The sequence below is a fragment of the Microcebus murinus genome, chromosome 1 (genome assembly GCF_040939455.1).
Source record: "Microcebus murinus isolate Inina chromosome 1, M.murinus_Inina_mat1.0, whole genome shotgun sequence".
Taxonomy (NCBI): Eukaryota; Metazoa; Chordata; class Mammalia; order Primates; family Cheirogaleidae; genus Microcebus; species Microcebus murinus.
The window spans coordinates 126,820,367-126,838,596 of record NC_134104.1 but is presented as its reverse complement, the minus strand read 5'-3'; the positions used below and the strand labels follow the sequence as shown (position 1 = coordinate 126,838,596).

Sequence of the window (18,230 nt, the reverse complement as noted above, 5' to 3'; positions counted from 1 at the left end):
ATAACTGTTTTACCATTTGTTTTAAAAAGCTATACAAGCTACATTTAAATTACAGCATTTTGATAGTTACTCTGTAAGATCCTTGGTATAAGTTTCTCAAAAGGACATAGCTAAGGCATAAAAACTGCTTTAAAAATCTGGTGGTGTCTGAAATTATTGTAAGCCAACTTCCCATTTAACCACATTTTATAACAGTCAAGTATTGCTTAACGACAGTTGTAAGTTCTCGGAAAAGTATCAATTAGGTTATTTCATCATAGTGCAAACATCATAGAGTGCACTTAGACGAACCTAGATGGCATAGCCTATATGCCTAGGCTATGTGGTATAGCCTCTAACTCCTAGGCTGCAAACCTGTACAGCATGTTACTCTACTGAATACTGTAGTAACTGTAACACAGTGGTAAGTATTTGTGTATCAAAACATATTTAAACATAGAAAAGGTACAGTAAAAATGCAGTATAAAAGATAAAAAATGATGTGGCTGTATAGGGCACTTACCATAAATGGAGCTTGTGGGACTGGAAATTGCTCTGCATGAGTGAGTGAGTAGTGAGTAAATGTGAAGGTCTTGAACATTACTGTACAATACTGTAGGTAGACTTCATAAACATGGTACATTTAGGCTATACTAAATTTATCAAAAAATTAGTTTTCCTTGTTTAGTAATAAATTAACCTTAGCTTAATATAGTGTTTTTACTTTACAAGCTTAAATTTTTTTTAACTTTTTGACTATTTTATACACTTAGTTTAAAACACATACTATATATTTTATATCCTTATTCAATAAGCCTTTTTCTGTTTTTAAAATTTTTTATTTTTATTGTTTTACTTTTTAAACTTTTTTGTTAAAAACTAAGACACAAATACATACATTAGGCTAGGCCTACACAGGATCAGGATCACCAATATCTTTGTCTTCCACCTCCACATCTTGACCCAGTGGAGGGTCTTCGGGGCAATAACACACACGGAGCTGACATCTCCTATTGTAACAATGCCTTCTTCTGTAATGCCTCCTGAAGGACCTGCCCGAGGCTTTCTAGTTAACTCTTTTTTATAAGTAGAAGGAGTACACTCTAAAATAGCAATAAAAAGTACAGTATAGTAAATACACAAATCAGTAACATAGTCGTTTATTAAGTGTTATTTACTGTACGTAATTGTATGTGTTATTCCATGATGTTATGACAGCTACAATTTCACTAGGCAATAGAAATTTTTTAGCTCCATTATAATCATATGGGACCACTGTCATATGTGCAGTCACCGTTGACCAAAACATCATTATTGGATACATGACTGTGGTTCGACACCTAATGTTCTGATATGAAGAACTTATCTGCTCACTAGAATAGGATGCAAATTGAAAAGTAATACAGAAAAGGATCTAGCTGTGGCTGCAATGGTCCCAAATTAGAAACAAACTATAAAACTTTAGAGGGATAATTATTTAAGGTGCGTAAAATATCACATTATCTGCCTATATGACTTTGTATGTCCTTGGGCAAGATACTCAGCTTCCTGGTTTCAGCCACCTCATCTGCAAATTAACATACTTTGCTTTCTGAAGGGAAGAGTTTACTACATGTTCTCTTGGGATCCCTTTCAATGTGTACAAATTGAGATTCTGTGGTATATAAAAGAGCCAAATAGAACTATAGTTTAAAGATGGCACCTTTAGTACAAGCATTTAGCTCTATTCCTTCTAAAACTCTGGTGCAAGGAAAATAAGAGTCATTAGAGATAGACCCTCAAAAAATAAGAAAACAAGAGAGACAACAATAGAAACAAATTTTGTTACTTAGAAAACAGGTGACAAGTGGTAACTAAACAGCCTAAGAAAGTTGAACCTTAAGTCGGCAGTTGGTAAAAACCAAAGCAGCAACTTGATTTAGACTGTAAAACTCTCCAGAAGCTCAGGAACTGGAAATGAGTATGAAAGTGGAACTGAAGACACAGAATTAGTCAGAAGTTTCCTCAAGAAGAATTAGATTCCTTTCCCTAGTTAGCAGAAGACTGGAAATTTAATTCTCTGAGAAGTATAAGACAAAGTGTCTGTGGACTGAGAGAGAGATCAGGCACATTCCAGTGTAGGACTACCCTACTGGAAAGGAGTGAAGAATATATTTAAATGCTAAATTTGAGAACCCCAAGCCTCTCCCACTTGCTTCTGAGAGTACTAGTATGTATAAGTCTCCGGGCAGGAGATTGGAAGAGTTTTCTCTGGGCAAAAGGCACACATACCCATAAACCATAAATATATTCACCTTAGGGGTTCTCCGAAGAAACAGCCAATTCATTTTACAGCGGACTCAACCATTAACAAACTCCATCCAAACACAGAACTTCCTCTTAGCTTTTTAGTTCACACTATTTTATATGAGCCAAGAATCACCAGGCACTTAAAGAGAGCATCTGATAGTGAAAACATTAAAAAAAGCAACTGGGAGGAAACATGGCTATGCAGGACAAGAAAACTTAAGGGAAAATGTATAATTCATTCATAGAACAAAAGAGCGATTAGAAAATATGATATCTAAAATGTAAACTTCAATGGAAGATGTGGAAGATAAAGTTAAGGAAATCTCCCCAGAAAATAGAATATAAAACTACAATAGAAGATAAGAGAGAAAAATATAAGGAAATTAGGGAACTGACCCAGGAAGTTCCAAATTTAAAAAATAGGAGTTCCACAGAAAATAGAGAAAATAAAGGAAAGGAAATAATCAAATAACCATGCCATTTAAGAAATGTTTCCACTAATAAAAATCTTGGATTGAAAAAGTACATAGGATGCCCCACATAAATAAAAAACAAACCTATGCTTAGATAGAGCACTGAAAAAGTTGAGAACTCTAGGAAGGAAAGAATCTTACAGATTTGTAGAGTTGAGGGAAAAGAAAGATTTCCAACAAAGATTCAGGAATTAGAATAACTATAGACTTCAAAGGTGAAACTGGAAGAACAACTAATGTATTTTACTAAATTGAGAAATTTATACAACTACACACAAGTTTGGGTCAGAATTAGTGATAAGTTTATAAAAGCTAAACTAATTTTAAGAAAAACAGGATAATTGGTAAACCCAAAGAAAAATAAAATATGTATAGGAAAAGAAAGGTTATGATAAACCTTGTAACTGAGCTGTGATTAGAATTTACATAGACATTATAATGTAAATCTATTGACTATTAATCTAATGAAAATCATGCTATAACTACTGAGAAGATGGGGACTGTGTGTTTACATGGGGAGTAGAAGAAGCAGGTGGTGGTGGTGAGTAGAGCTAAATCTTCGTCTTCTCTATTGGGAGATAAGTGGACAATACTCCAGAGTAATCAAGAAGTAGCAATATGTTAGAGATAGAGAGGTGGAAAACAAAACAAAACATGGGTAAAAGAATTGAAAGTGGTTGCCCTGGGGAGCAGGAAGTAGAAGGTGGGGTTGTGGGAATTGTTTTTCATAACAGGCCTTATAGCACCATTTGATTCATCAAATTATATATATATATATATATATATATATATATATATATATATATATATATATATCAAGTGATATATAGAGAGATTAAAATAACAACTAAAAATTACAACAAAAATAGATTGTATTGGCATAATAAATTAGAAGAGGAGATAATCTGCCTGTGTAAAGAACATGTCTATGAAGAACCTGAATAAGGGAATGAGAAATGAGAAAAGCATATGGAGAGAGGTTTCATTTGCATTCTATCATATTTTGGTGACATATGGATTAGTCTACAAGTACTAATTAATTACTTTTCTTTATGGTGATACTAAAACTTAAAACTGAGAAGTTGAACAAAAATAGAGTAAGTCTAACTGCTTAACCTACTATGAATCATGAGACAGAATGCAAGTTATCATTCAAATTTAATATATTTCCTAACTTGCAGGAGGAAAGTAGGCAGAAATTTTCAAGAGAAAGTGCATAGTTTTCCAAGTAATAGTTTTATCTTACTATTTTATGAAATAATGTATTGTAGTCAATGCAGTTTGCAAGTTCTCCCCCATTCTAGGCACTTAATAGGATTGTACCTCTTTGTCCATCGTGAGCTGTCAGAGTAATATGACTAGTAATGACATCCGATACCTAGTTTTCTAGAAGTCTATTTTAGTTGGTCATTCATCTAACCGTTAAATAAATTTTTACCTGGTTTTAGCACTGTTAGTTGTGTTCCAAAATTGTTGTCAAATTGTTTTCCAAGAATATCTTTGCTAAGGTTAAAGGATAAGGAAAATACTGAGTAAAAGAAAAACTCTTAAATTAATTTGTCTATGTAAATAAGTTCAAATATTTAAGCACATCAGCCAATTAGAAGTATTCTTGTAAAATTCCTGATGAACTACAAGACACTTTGCTATGATTGTGATAATCTTTATAATACATACCAATCTCCAAAGATCTAAAAGTATCCATAGTTCATAATATCTCTAAACCACAGGAAATCAAAACACGTCTGAGCTGGAAATCTGCATAAAAGCAGATGCATAATGAGATACCCACGACTGAAGGCTCACAGCAGTATGGAGGGGGATGTTCATCCTGTGCCTTTATGACCCTTGCATGGGCCTCTTGGTAGTTTGAACATATACTATGATCATACTGACAGAATTTATTTTTGTAATTTTGGTGGATCTAGTCTTTATCATGACAAAATAACAAAAAGTAAGTGTCAAGTAAATGAAAACATATTTGAAAGCAGGCTCTTATTGACTTCTTAAAGTACAGACAACTTGAACATTGCCTAATCTACTTCAGGCTGTGATCTAGAAATTGGAATTTAAGACATTATATCTGTATAAGGAATATAAGAGAGCACTCCCAATGAGGATGCGTACAGTTATATTGGAGAGGGAAAAGTTAAGTAATTAAACTAAATATCTCATTAACATGAGAGGCATTACATGGTTCCATGCCATATGAGCAGAAAAGAGAGACAATAATATGGATTTAGAGGACAGACCATCATGGCTGTGTTGATCCAGACAAGCTCCATGGGAAAGACTTGAACCACAGACATATTTCTTCTTTCATTAACTATAACCATTGTTTTCACTTATAGATAGTAGTGGTGGATATTGAGTAAGCAGTCAACAATGTCTGTTTTAGGATTCTCTTCTCCCTCACATTCCCTGGCAGATGTAAAATAGTCACAATTGTATCAAGTTGCTTTGGTTAAACATAAGAGAAAGTATTATCTCAAAAGAGGAAATTTGTTGTTTATTATTTCAAATAACAAGAGTCCTGAAATAGATCTAGGGTTGGATAATTCAGCTGTTCAGTGACACCAACATCTTTCCTCTCTGCCATCCTCAGTGTGTTGGCTTTGTCCTCAGCTGGCTCCCATCATGTTTTCAAGAGGGTTGCCACAGAGCCAGGTATATCACACACACACACACACACACACACACACACACACACACACTTCTAGAGAAGCTTACTTGGAAGTCCACAGTAGGCTTTCTTTCCCATCTCATTGACCAGTATAAAATCCCATGCCTACTCTTAAACCACTCTCTGGTAAGGGGAAATGTTGAGAAAGGCTCATAACTGAGAATCAGCTGTGGGGGCATGTGATGAGGCAGCCAGTAATTTGATACATGAATTATCCCTGAAGTATTAATTGGCAGAATGGTTTGTCTTAGCCTTTTCTGCAGCATTTGCATTTGAAGAGAGCCAGTTCTGTTGTAATCAATGACATTTTAGTGGTGGATTTTCAGGCGACTTGAATTAGATTGGTGGTTGAAAAGAGAACTTGAGCAGTGTGGCCATCCCAGGAGACCAGAATTTTCCTAGTTATCTGACTATTTTTCAGTAAGTCATACATATTATACTTCCTAGGAACACATATTATTTGGAAAGTATTGATTAAATGGATTTCTTTATGGGCTTCTGGTTGGAATCAAAAGCTGGCATCTAGAGTTCATCTAATTATAGGATTTTTTTAATTTATAAATATGTATTTGTAATCTCTCAGTATTTAACCAGTAATGTTAATGATAACTGGATTAAAATATATTCCCGTTTAATATAGTTTATTGAGATGAATAGATATAAAATGAATTTAGACATCAGTAGTTTAAGTCTCATGATAGGAATTTTAATCTAAGGCCAAATTAATTCAGCTATTTGAAGCATAATATTTAGTAGTCACTTGACATTATATGAACCTCGTTTACAACCTGTCTGCCAATCAGTAGGCTCAGGGTCAGGGAGGGTAGACTATATATCTTCCCTTCCATTTCCATCTCTATCTTTGTCCCTCACCCAGTTTATGTAATTCCATTGCAAAGAAATGTGAATGTCAAAGGGAGCATCATAAAAAGCTCTGTTTTCAACAGTTTCTAGAGTGACATTTTAATTTAGCTTTGTAAACAGGTTTTACAGTGAACTTTTTTAAACATCTTTATGCTTCAATACATTTATTTTAAACCAAAATATCTGAGGAGCCTATGAAAGTAGAATCACAGGAAATGGAGTGCTGCAATGTCCTTTGTAGGACAGTGCCCTTTAGGGTGAATGAGACATTTATCCCCCTCATGCTGGGCCTTCTTCCTCCATCATTTATCTTCATCTCCATCCTCTCCATAAAATGCAAAGATACCAGATTGTACCCATGCTGAACACTGCCCAGGAGGCATAGACAATGGTTTGGGGAGAGCTCAAGTGTAGCAATTAGAAAAACTTACAATCCCTGGCCAGAATTTTTGTGGCTTTGAAAATTGCTAAATTAGATGTGTAATTGATAGCCTTTTCTTGTTTCCAATGACCTTTCTTAAAACTTGACATTTATTTTATTTATTTATTCTTTCAATGTCACATTGCCTCGGGTATAGTTATTTGTGCCCTAAATGCAGATGTGCATGGCAGGGAAGGAAATGAGGGCTTTGAATTGTCCCAGCAGATAGAGGTCAGCCAAGGCCAGAAGCCAGATGGTGGCATCTGAAAAGTTGTCTTCCCCTTTCCCCCTCCGTGGCATCACCACCCTCTTCTACAGAGTGTCTTCCTGCTTTAAACCTTCAGTCCCTAGCATCTCATCATTTATCCTTTGAAACAACTATGTTGACTTTTCCAGGAAGTTGTATTTTTAACCCACTGAGCTTTAATTCCAGAATGAAATGGCTTTCTTTGCTCCTGTCAGAGGAATTCTAGGCCTATTGGTCAAAGGGGAAGCCCTGTATCAGGCAGGTAGCCTTCGCCTTACCCCTAAAACCTTAAGGCTAAGAAACACCCTTTTGGTTGTTCATCATAACTAAACCTGCTGCTCCCAGAGAGTCAGTGGGAGGTTTGGGCACCTTTACCAAAGCTCTATCTTTTTTCTGAACTTTGCTGTCTCCTCTCCAAGCTTTCTGCTCCAACATGCCCATGTGCCAGTAATTCATGCACCAGGAATTATCGCAGGCAGTAAGCATCTGGAACCTCACACCTGAGAGTGGGAGAAAAGGGCAGCTGGGGATAAGCCTAGCCCATGCCAACTAAGCAGCGTAACCTGGTCTGGGGGCTACACTTGCCTGGAGAAGGGGCATGTTTTTCACTCCCGAAAGTTCTATACCCAAAGAGGGTTACTTTTTCTAATTAAATGAAAAACATGTCTTAAGTTTTAAGTATTATAAGGCCTTCAGTTAATAAAGAAGGAAGTGCAACTGTTGGAAAACTTCAGGACCTTTCTATTTTGTGGCAGTGACGATAAAAGAAAAAATTTGGATGTTACCAAGAAAACATGTTAGCATTAACATGAGAATAGAGAAAAGGGAGCTTGGGAAGATGGCTAACCAGAGACACCAGCTGCCAGCCCATCTCAGAAAGAAGGGAAAGTTTTAGATGAAAAAGAAAAACAAACAAACAATCATAGATTGGATGTAATTACAAGAGAAAAGTGCCAGAATCTACAAGATATTCCACAGGAAGAAGTTACTGAGCAGAACAAGAAGGAGCAAGGTAATAGCAGAAGTAACCCCCGGGAGGCTGGGAGTGCCGTGAGAAGAGTAGGCAGCGTGGTTTGTTTCTCCTACCTCACATCTCTGGCAGTCAGCAGGCTCCCTAGCTTTCTACCCTCATGAGCCCCAAAGTGGCTGCCATCAATGAACTGGGGGCTTCTTGAGTACAGAGCATCAGGCCGCCAGCCCCCTTGGGACCATGGACCCAAGCCGAGATGGCAGGTACCATATTGCTTCTCTACCCACTGTGTGCCTTTGTCCTCCCCATGGGGCCTCACCCCTCAGTTTTTATCTCGCTCATTCCCACTCAGACATTTCCCACCTCCAGACTGCAGGAACCACAAAGGGCCAGTTGGCCCCAGGAGATCTGCGTGACCCCAGAGCCTGGACATTCCAGGCAGTCTGCCTTCTAGAGAAAGGGACAGAGACAAGCAGAGTGCTAACTTTCCTCCATTCAGACTCTTTTCCTCTCCTTCCCCTCCCCCACCCACAGTGCAAGAGACAGAGAGGCTTGAGCTGGGGCTGCTGCTTTGCAAACTCTGTTGGTTCATCCACCATGCTGGGACTTCCACAAAGAGAGGGGCTCAAACCTTTCCTCTTAAAAACATGCTGTGGACTAAGGGGTGCTTGGACTGTGAGCTCCCTGCTCACCGGCCCTCCCCAGTGCTGCTTATCCCACTGCTCCATCAGAGCAGGGCATGCCCTAAAGCAGAGGAACATCAAACCTGCTTGAGCACCTCACAGGCAACTCGGGACCAGCATGCTTCTTCCTGGCACAGGGATTGATCTTCAGGGACCCAAGGACAGGCCCACAGGCCAGATCCTGGACCCCCAGGACTCGATCATGTTACCCGGGGCCACAGAGGGGAGAATTGTGAACTCATCTTGGGAGGCAAGGGAACCTGTGTGGGCAGAACTGAAAAGGACACAGTGTGCGTCCCAGCCACAGTCGTGGAATGCCCTGCCCCCCACAGGAAAGGCGCAGTCTCGGCCCAGGGCGAGATCCTGGACAGGGAAGCTCCCGGGCTGGGTGTAGCTATGTGCAGTTTTCTGCATGTGCCTAGTGTTTCTTGAGGATGATTTTATACATAAGCAAATGTGAAATTCAAGTTAGACGTAGTTGTTCCCTGACACATCAATCTTACTGTAGCAAGTTCACATTTGGGAAACAAGCATTATAACAGAACTGACTCTACACAGTTTGACATGCAGCTTCTGAATTCAGTGGGTTGGAGGAATGAGAATATAGAAAGATGATACTCTATATAATTGTTTTGTTCTCAGTTAAGTGAATAATAGTCCCATGGTAATTACAAATTTTAGAGTAAATCCGTGTTATTAATGGTTACCTATAGGCGAAGTATTTCATGGCAACAACTTGTGCACTGTGTATGTCTGACTCCCCATGAGAATTCTGAGCAGCCCCTTCTCTTTAGGATTAATCCCTTAATTTTGAGGCCCCAGCCCTTTAAGATCAACCCCTGTCCATTCTTATCATTAGTCCTCCCTCCAGATCATCATCCCTGGGGCTGAGGAATACTCTATTTCAGTTCCCTCAAACCAAGTGTGCTGTCTGTCTCATACTTCCGTGTTGTTTTCCTCTGCTGTATCTTCTGACCAGAATGATTCATGTGGCCACAAAGCTCATAGGGTTCCTTCCAGTCCCAGCCCAAGGACCTCGTGTCCCAGCACTTGCGATGCTGGGGCCCTAGTTAAGCTGCAGATTCTGGCCCCTCCACTCTCCAAACCAAGAGAAGCATCATCAGATGGAGAGTGCCCTGTGTTATCTGCAAATGCGTGCTCTGCTCTGAATGTCAGAGAACTACTCGTATTTACTTCTAAGGCTCTTGCAGGCACTTGTCTCTATCACTGTATCCTGTGCCAGATATGGTGTCTGGCACTCGGTAAACGTTTAGGAATAAATGAATGCTATTGAGGGGGTTTTGTGTTGTGTAAGTATTCAGATGTATTAGGCTTCACTCTGGCATCCTCTAGAGCCTGAAAAGTTGCCTCATTTTTCAGTAGCATTTACCAACCACTTACAAAAAAGCTAGTACGAATTGGTATTTAGTAAGAGATAGGGTTTCTATAAATTAATTTGAGGATGACTTAACAAAAGTGTGATAGGTATATGAATAAACTAGGTAATTTGGAGAATTATTTCTTTCTCACATTTTTTTTTCTTTCTAAAAGTCTCCAAATTAGTAATCTATAAAGATAAGAAAAGAAATATCAGAACTCTTCCAACACTTGTGTTCCTTTACCAGTTATAACTTAAGTATTTCTTAAACCATGCTTGATCCTCAGTTTGGATTTACCGCAGGGTGCAGTTTTTTGTTTGTCTCTATTGGGGCGTTACAGAGGTCAGTTAGCCCAGAGAATGGTGGTACAAGCGTGTGCATTTCATCCTCACACGGGTCAGTTAGCTTTACCATAAGAAAAACAACCTTGGCCAAGGCCCATGTATCTGGGTCAACCATTGTGCAGATGCCTACTCTCGGTGCCAGGAGCGGCAAGGGCAAGCATGCAGATGGTTTTGCCCAGCCAGCAGCACTATGAGAAACTCAGCTGGGAGCCCTGGTGCTGGCTGGGTGGTTTCATCAGCTGGTCTGATCACGTGTAAGTGGAGAGAGGGGGGAAAAAAACCCTTGTTAGGTAGCGTAACATCTGTGCTAATTGTCTTGATGGAGGAAAGAGCTATATGGGTGTACAAAAGATTGGTCATGTTGCCTAATTATAAAAATATAACATGGTGATGACGCCTAAAAGTCCGAAAGATGGAGGCATTTCTCCACAAATGCAATTTAATTAGACTCCTACACACAAGCCCTTCTAGAAGACAACTTCTTTGCGAGTTTTTCCCAGTTAAAATGTTCAAAAGACTGGCAACTACCTTAACAACTATGTTTAATACTTTTATGCCTTTAAATTTTTATAAGGCTAAGAAGTTAAGACATACTATATGCATACGATTATTTAAAGGAGACGTTACAGGACTTTTGCAAATAATAAGGTTTACAACTATGCAAGTGAGGTTTTATTCTTCCTCTGGTTATACCTATGTGAGGGTAGTCCTAATTAAAGATTTTATTTTGATTTCCAGTACATTTATTCCAGGATTGTAAGCTTTCGACTTACTTTTAGAATTTGTACCACATGATTCTGTTTTCTGGCACCATTCTTGTCTTTTCTGTTTATTTTTATTTTATTTTTTTGGGGGGCGGGGGTAAGCAACTTCTAGAAAGGCAAAGTTAGATTAAAATAGCTCATAATGTTGAAACAGCGATAGGCATGAAATCATCTTTCTAAAGGCTAAAAGTTCTTAATAAATGTTACTTACAATTTTTATAAAAATATCTTCAGAAAATCAGGGATGAATTTAAATACTGTGAATTATGGAAGTGTTTTACCATTTCCTTTTCATTGCACTCATGTTTGAAAAGCATCCTTTATTCTCTGATACTTATACACAGCCTCTGTTTATCAAAAGTTACAGAAGAGAGCATGCATAATCCAACAAAATTAATTTATGTTTCACTTGTGTTTTTTAATAAGCAATTTATAAGTGCCTGTGTTTACAGTAGAATAAATTGATACCTAATGGTCTAAGAATTAGCTCTAAATAGAATAATGGAGCCACTCAGTACAGAACTAATTCAGGGAGGCTGGAAAGCTCTCTTGGAAGCTTGTCACCCTGCTTTTCTCCTCCCTGCATCCTACTCCATGTTGAGAAGAGGTCTTTTGGACTGTTACCAAATATGCATCTAACCATGCAGCCATCTGTTAAAACTGCCTTAGAGCAGGGAAATAGTATTTCACAACCTTCCCAGAATGGGAAGCTGTGTTCAGAAGTAAATAGGAGGGCCTGAGATGGCTCATCTCAATCCTTGCCATTCATATTGTGGTCTAGGAACCAGCTGCATAGCATCCCCAGTGGTCTTGTTAGAAATGCAGAATCTTAGGCCCCACTGCAGACCTACAAAATTAGAGTATGCATTTTAAAAAGTTCCTCGGGTGATTTTTGTGCACATTAAAGATAGAAAAGAATTGATCTTAATAAGACTGATTGAATACCAAATCAATAATGAGATTTTCAACATATAAAGCAAGTTTAAAATATATCCTATTATGAACGTGCTCTCTTTGTAGACGATGGCTAAGTGCTAATGGTTATAGGATGCTTTCCATGTGTGTCCCCTGTTCTAATACATTTTACATATATTAGTTCTTTTAATCCTCAAGCAGTGCTATGAGGTCACTGCTATTAATGTAAATACCTCCTATTTGAGAGGCTGTGATTAGCTCCATCTACGGAAAAAAAAAAAGTTACTAGTTATGACTGGGCAATGGGAAATTTCTGCCTTATCAGGTAGAACTAAAGAATAAAATCAAGTAAGAAACTAGAATCTTTTTTTTACTCCCTCAATGAAAACTATGAGTGGTAGGCTGGATGCAGTGGCTCACGCCTGTAATCCCAGCAATTTAGGAGGCCAAAGCGGGAGGATCCGTTTGAGAGCAGCCTAGGCAACATAGTGAGATCCCATCTCTACAAGATATAAGAAAAATTAACCAGGTATGATGGCACACGCACCTGTAGTCCCAGCTACTCAGGAGGATTGCTTGAACCCAGGAGTTGGAAGCTGCAATGAACTATGATGGGGGCCACTGCACTGTAGCCTGGGCAAGAGAGCAAGATCCTGTCTCTAAAAAAAATAAAAATAAAATAATTATGAGCAGCAGCTGAAGATGAAAGAGGAAATTTTTTTTAATTTTTTTGAAACTTATATGCTCTATTTTTAAAATATTTATAATACATACTTTCCACCCACAGCAAGCACGTGATCTGAATTATTCTAACCTACCAACATCTGACTTCAAAAAGAGATTTGGAAATCTTTTACATGTAAACCAATGAAGAGAATGTGGAGTTGATATGTAATTTGTCAACTCCAGAGATAGCTATAAGTGAATTTGCAGTCTGATCGAGTAAATTTTTGCATGGGAAAACAGAGGTTTCCCCCTGTACTTCTTCTTGTGGCCCTGCCCTACAGCTCTTTTGGGGCTGCTGCAGAGAAAGGGTTGGAACAGTCTCTGTCTGTTAGGTCCAGCTGAAGCAGCATGATCAGAGAGTAGCTGGCTTGGCAAAAGCCTGACTCACCTGGCCACCCCTATTTTAAGGCAGGCAGTTTTAACTTTATGAATTATAAGGAGGCAATATTCTTTAATGTAGTGGTTTTTATTCAACTTGCTAAAGGGAAAAGAAAGGAATGAAGAGTCATACAAAATCCTGTTTAGATTTTAGTGTCTTTGCTATAGGCTGGAATAGTCAAGAAGGAACATTACAATTATAGAAGGACATGGGGTGGAAGGAAAGGTCTCAGCGATCGTCATGAAAACCCATCCTCTCGGGGCAATGCCAGTGTCCCCTGGTAGTAGAAATCTCAATGGTAGGACACTGCAGTGCCTCAGTGACTGAGAAACCAGGAAACCTGCTGGTGTGAATTCTGCTGCTGACCAGCTACCTAGCCATAGAAAAGTTTATTTAGTTATAAAAAGAAGGGGTTGAAATAAATGATCTCTAAAGGTAATTCCAGGTCTGAAATGATATAATTTGATAACATAAATTTGACACCTTGAGCTTTGAATTTCTGTTCAAAATTTCCGAAGGCCATTTCCAATCACAGTTTATATGTTTGCATCCTGTCTAAAAATGGGCACTCTTATTTACTGGGGAATTTCATAAGCTTCTTTATTTTTTAAGAATCTTTAAGAATTGCATTCTTTCTAAGCCACCCATAAAGAACAACATCCATTGATGTTCCCACTTTAATAGTATAGAATGAAGCCCTTTACCCTGGAAGTACTATTCTACCCAGGGTTTGCACACTGACCAAAATATTATAATTACTTTATTTTTTACAAGTTATATCATTTAAAGTTTTTTTTTTTACTGTTTAGTGTTGTTTAGAATGCAGAGTTGTTTAAAGTATAAAGTATTTAGAGTTTAATCTGAAATCAATTTTGGTCATTTAAAAATATTAACACCTCTTTTTTCTGCCTGGTAATCACCATTTATTTCTTCTTTTATTTCTTGTCTATTATATTATTTGCATAATTTTATTTTCTAATCACAAAAATATGATCCAATTTCATTGTATAAAATCCAGAAAAAAATAAGCAGAAAGAAGGGAAAAATCAGCCATAAGTCCACATTTGAAGAATAATCAATATGAACTCTTTAGTGGCTATCTTTCTATTATTCTTTTCTATGCATATATTTTTTTTAAAATCAGAATCATTCTTTATTAACTACTTTATAACCTGTTTCCCCAGTTAGTATATGATAGGTTATTGTTAAGTGTTCTCCTACAAGAACATTTTTAAAGGACATTCTGTCTGTGAATGTTCCACAAGTTACACAAGTCACCTATCATTAGACATTTAGGATCTGTGTAGGGTGCATGTTGCCATTAAATGTGTCATGAATATCCTGGGAGTTATGTTTTTGCATAAATTTCTTAGAATTAACTGTCTAGGCTTATATTAAAACCTAGCAAGAACAACAAAATCAACATTTATTGAGTGTTTACCATGTGCCAAGCACTGTGGGAAGTTTTCATCTGGAAAATCTCATGTAATTCAATTCTCCAACAGACGTAGGATGTAGAAACTATTATTATCACTGTTTTATAGACAGGAAACGGGCTTAAAGGGCTTTGCTATCTGGCCAGGTCACAGAGATGGCAAGTGTCGAGCCTCGTATGTGCTGATTCTAAGGCTGGTGACTTATGTTCCAGCTTGTTCTCCAGCACGGCTGTGCTGCTTCACACACACCACTTATTTTAATACTCCTAAAAAGTCTTCTCTGTGCTCCTCTTCCGTTTTTTCTGGTGGTGTCTTCCTCTGCTGCTACCATATGCTTCTAGCTTGGATTTCATTCACACCATGTGTGTGTGTTTTGCCCTTGTGTACACCACAGCTTCCTCAGAACATCCGTGGCCTTCCCAGTTTTTCTCCTTGAGACTTTCCGTTTCCTTCACTTCCCACTTCTTGTTCACCCATCTGCTCAAGAAAGACTGGGCGTCTTTCCTGTCTTCTGGTTGCTATATTTAGCCTGTTCCTGCTGCCTACAGTCAGTGTTGGTTCCCGTGTCTGTCTCTCTTGTGATCTGAGGACACCCACTGAGAAACTATTAGAAGCTCAGCAAAACTCCACTTCAGTTCCTGTCCTGCCCCTCTATTCTCCTGGGGTCTGAATTAGTCCATGAACAGAGATACTACTGTAGCCCGTGGAATCATCTATGAGCATGGTGTGCATTAGGGGCAGTGGCCACAGCAGTCTGCATGTCAAACTCCAACCCTTAAAACATAATTATCTAGTATAAAAATGTAATAGGGATGAATGGGAAGGGAAGGGAAGCCTTGCTCCAAACCTCAGCCCCTGCTATTCCCCGCATTCCAGCTCAACTCAATACCTGGTTTTTGCCCAACACCACACTTTCCTGCCTCCTAAAATATCTCTCCTCATCATTTCATCTTCCTCTTTCTTCAGGACCCCTCAGAAATGCTATGTTTTCCAGAAAACCTGTTTTGATTTTGATTTCCATATTCACAAATTGGAAGTCATCTTCCCTTCTCAGAATTGTGAAGAGTCCTCTCTTTTTTTTTTTTTTTTTTTTTTTTTTTGAGATACGGTCTCGTTCTATCACCCAGGCTGGAGTGCAGTGGTGTGATCATAGCTCACTATAACTCAAATCCTGGGCTCAAGTGATCCTCCCACCTCAGCATCCCAAGTAACTAGGACTATAGGAGCACCCTACCACACCCAGCTAATTTTTTAATTTTTCATAGAGACAAGAGTCTTGCTGTGTTGCCCAGGCTGATCTTGAAGTCCTGGCCTCAGGTGATCCTCTTGCCTCAGCCTCCCAAAGTGCTGGGATTATAGGCATGAGCCACTGTGCCTGGCCAACAGAATTTATCTTACTCTTCTCTTGGGCTTTATGTATAGGTTTTACCTTCCTCTAAACTTATAGAAGTCAAAGTCCATGTCTCATTTGTTATTGTATTTCTCACAAGGCCTAACACGATGCAAATGAATATATTTGTTGAATAAATTAATAAATGAGTGAATAAATAAACTATAAGCTCATCCTGTTTTAACTAACAAATGGCAGAAAGACATTGAGTTATTTAGTAAAATTGATACATAAAATTCATATAATGTAGACAACTGATCTATAATATCTGAATAGAAGTATAATGATGTGTCAGCTATTTGGGGGGTAATGGTGGTAGAAACACCACTTTTTAAACGGCAAGTTCAAAAAACTGTTTCTTCAGATTATTCAGTCAAAATGAAAATCATTCAGCAAATAACAAAATAGAACATAGCCAGTCATACCTGAATGTTTTTGAAGGAAAATAAGTCAGCAAGAAAGTTAGGGTTAGGCCTCAACATTCACTACAACTGGTAAGTCTTTGTTAAGGGAAACGGAGATACGGGGTTATTCATTAGAAGGACCATAGTAACTGAGCATAAGAAGAGCGTGCTCAGAGGGAAGAAATGCGAGTAGTGGGCCTCGTGACTTGAGTTTTCAAATCGCTATCTAAACCTTAGCATACACTTCCAAACAGTGTTGCTTACAGAGGGGTAGACCATGTTTTATGGAGGAGATAATTAGAGTCTCTATAGGTTTGGTGTTAATATGTTAAATGTTAACATATTAAATATGTTGATACGTGCAAAGCTCCGTATCTAGCATATTATGATCAGTATAAAAGGGTTAGATAAGAGTTACTCTTCTCTTCTGATAGAGTGGCCTTCATCCTCTGGTCTGTCCCCACAGGGCTACCAAATACAATTAGTGATGTTGCACAGTGTAGTCTGTATGTGGCCCAACTTCATAATCCTCTGTCAGTTTCTTGCCTTGCACATGAATTTGCTGTCCAGAACTTAAGATAGTGATGGGCTCTTAAGCTCTAATTAATCTTTCTAAGCTAAAGAAAGAAAAAGGTCTTAAAACCAGAAACCAGTATTTTCCAACAGTATATCATAAAACCTTGTACTTAAAATTCATTTCTCTGTTTTAACTTTGATTATAACAAATTTTCAAAAAGAAAGAATAATTACCTTTATTGAGTGCCTATTCTGTGCCAGACACTGTGCTCTCCATGTGTTCTTATTTTGTGCCCCACCCCCAATCCTGCCAGGTGGGGGTGAATAAACCAAGAAATTAAGAAACTTGTCCAAAATTATATAGCTAGGAACTGGCAAAAATAGGATTTGAACCCGTGTCTACTTCCGAATTCCATCATGCCCCACCACACTCATTCCTATAAACAGAAGGCAGACCATAGATACAGAAGTAAATATAAAAAGCATATCTCTTTAGTGTCTTATTTACATATAAAAATTAAACTAAGTGGTTGCTTTCATAATACCTCAAGGCAGTTAGCCAAGCATTTGTTTTTATGGAGACACATTTAATGAAATTTGTTTTTATGAGGACAAATTTTTATGAGGACCAATTTAATGAAAACAAATAAATAAAGCTGTCAATGTTTAAAGCATTGTTAGCCGGGAAGAGTGTGGATCATGAGAAGCTAAGATAGAAATGTAAAGTCAGTTCCCAGAATTTTAGAGGCTTGATTCTTGGCTCTTTCCGTTATCTGTAATTATGTAATATAGTGAAGAATAAATGACAAGCCACCCCTTTTCCTCCAAGTGATTCCATTCTATTTATAAAGTCTGAGTGATAGTTGAAGAGTTTAGGAATGTTTTAAGATTGAGCAAACTCTAGAGGTATAATATGCTGGATTTTGAGGTTCTTGGCCCTCAACCTGCTTCAATCACAGTAGTCTTCTTTTATCTCATATTCTAAGCTTCTGTATAAGCTCTCCTTTGAAAAAGAAGGTTTGAATGATTGAAAGCTACTTTTTTATACACTGTTTATATTGAGACAATCATATTCTGTTTGTATTGAGAGTTACTTGGGTTTTAGGCATGCAAGATGCTCTTCGATTGTCGCCAGAGCCCTAAGCAAAATTGCAAACTTGGAAATTTGTGTTTTTACGTCCCTGCATATTCACGCAGCAAGTGCCCTGGGCTGCCATGCTCTCAGGACTCCCACATGCACTGCACAAGTTAGAGGGCCCCAGTCTCATCACACTCTATTACAATAATGTTCCTACTAGAACACTGAAGTACTCTGAGAAAGAGGCCGTCTGTGAACTACATACTTCCCTCCAACTGTCCAGTACCCCA

The 18,230-nt window shown here is 38.2% G+C and overlaps 1 protein-coding gene across 6 annotated transcripts in view; it reads left to right on the top strand.

The window, feature by feature from the left end:
- The window catches only part of TBC1D5 (TBC1 domain family member 5), a 529,649-nt gene that overhangs the window by 481,367 nt on the left and 30,052 nt on the right, over positions 1 to 18,230 (top strand). The gene's annotated exons all lie outside the window — the stretch shown is intronic.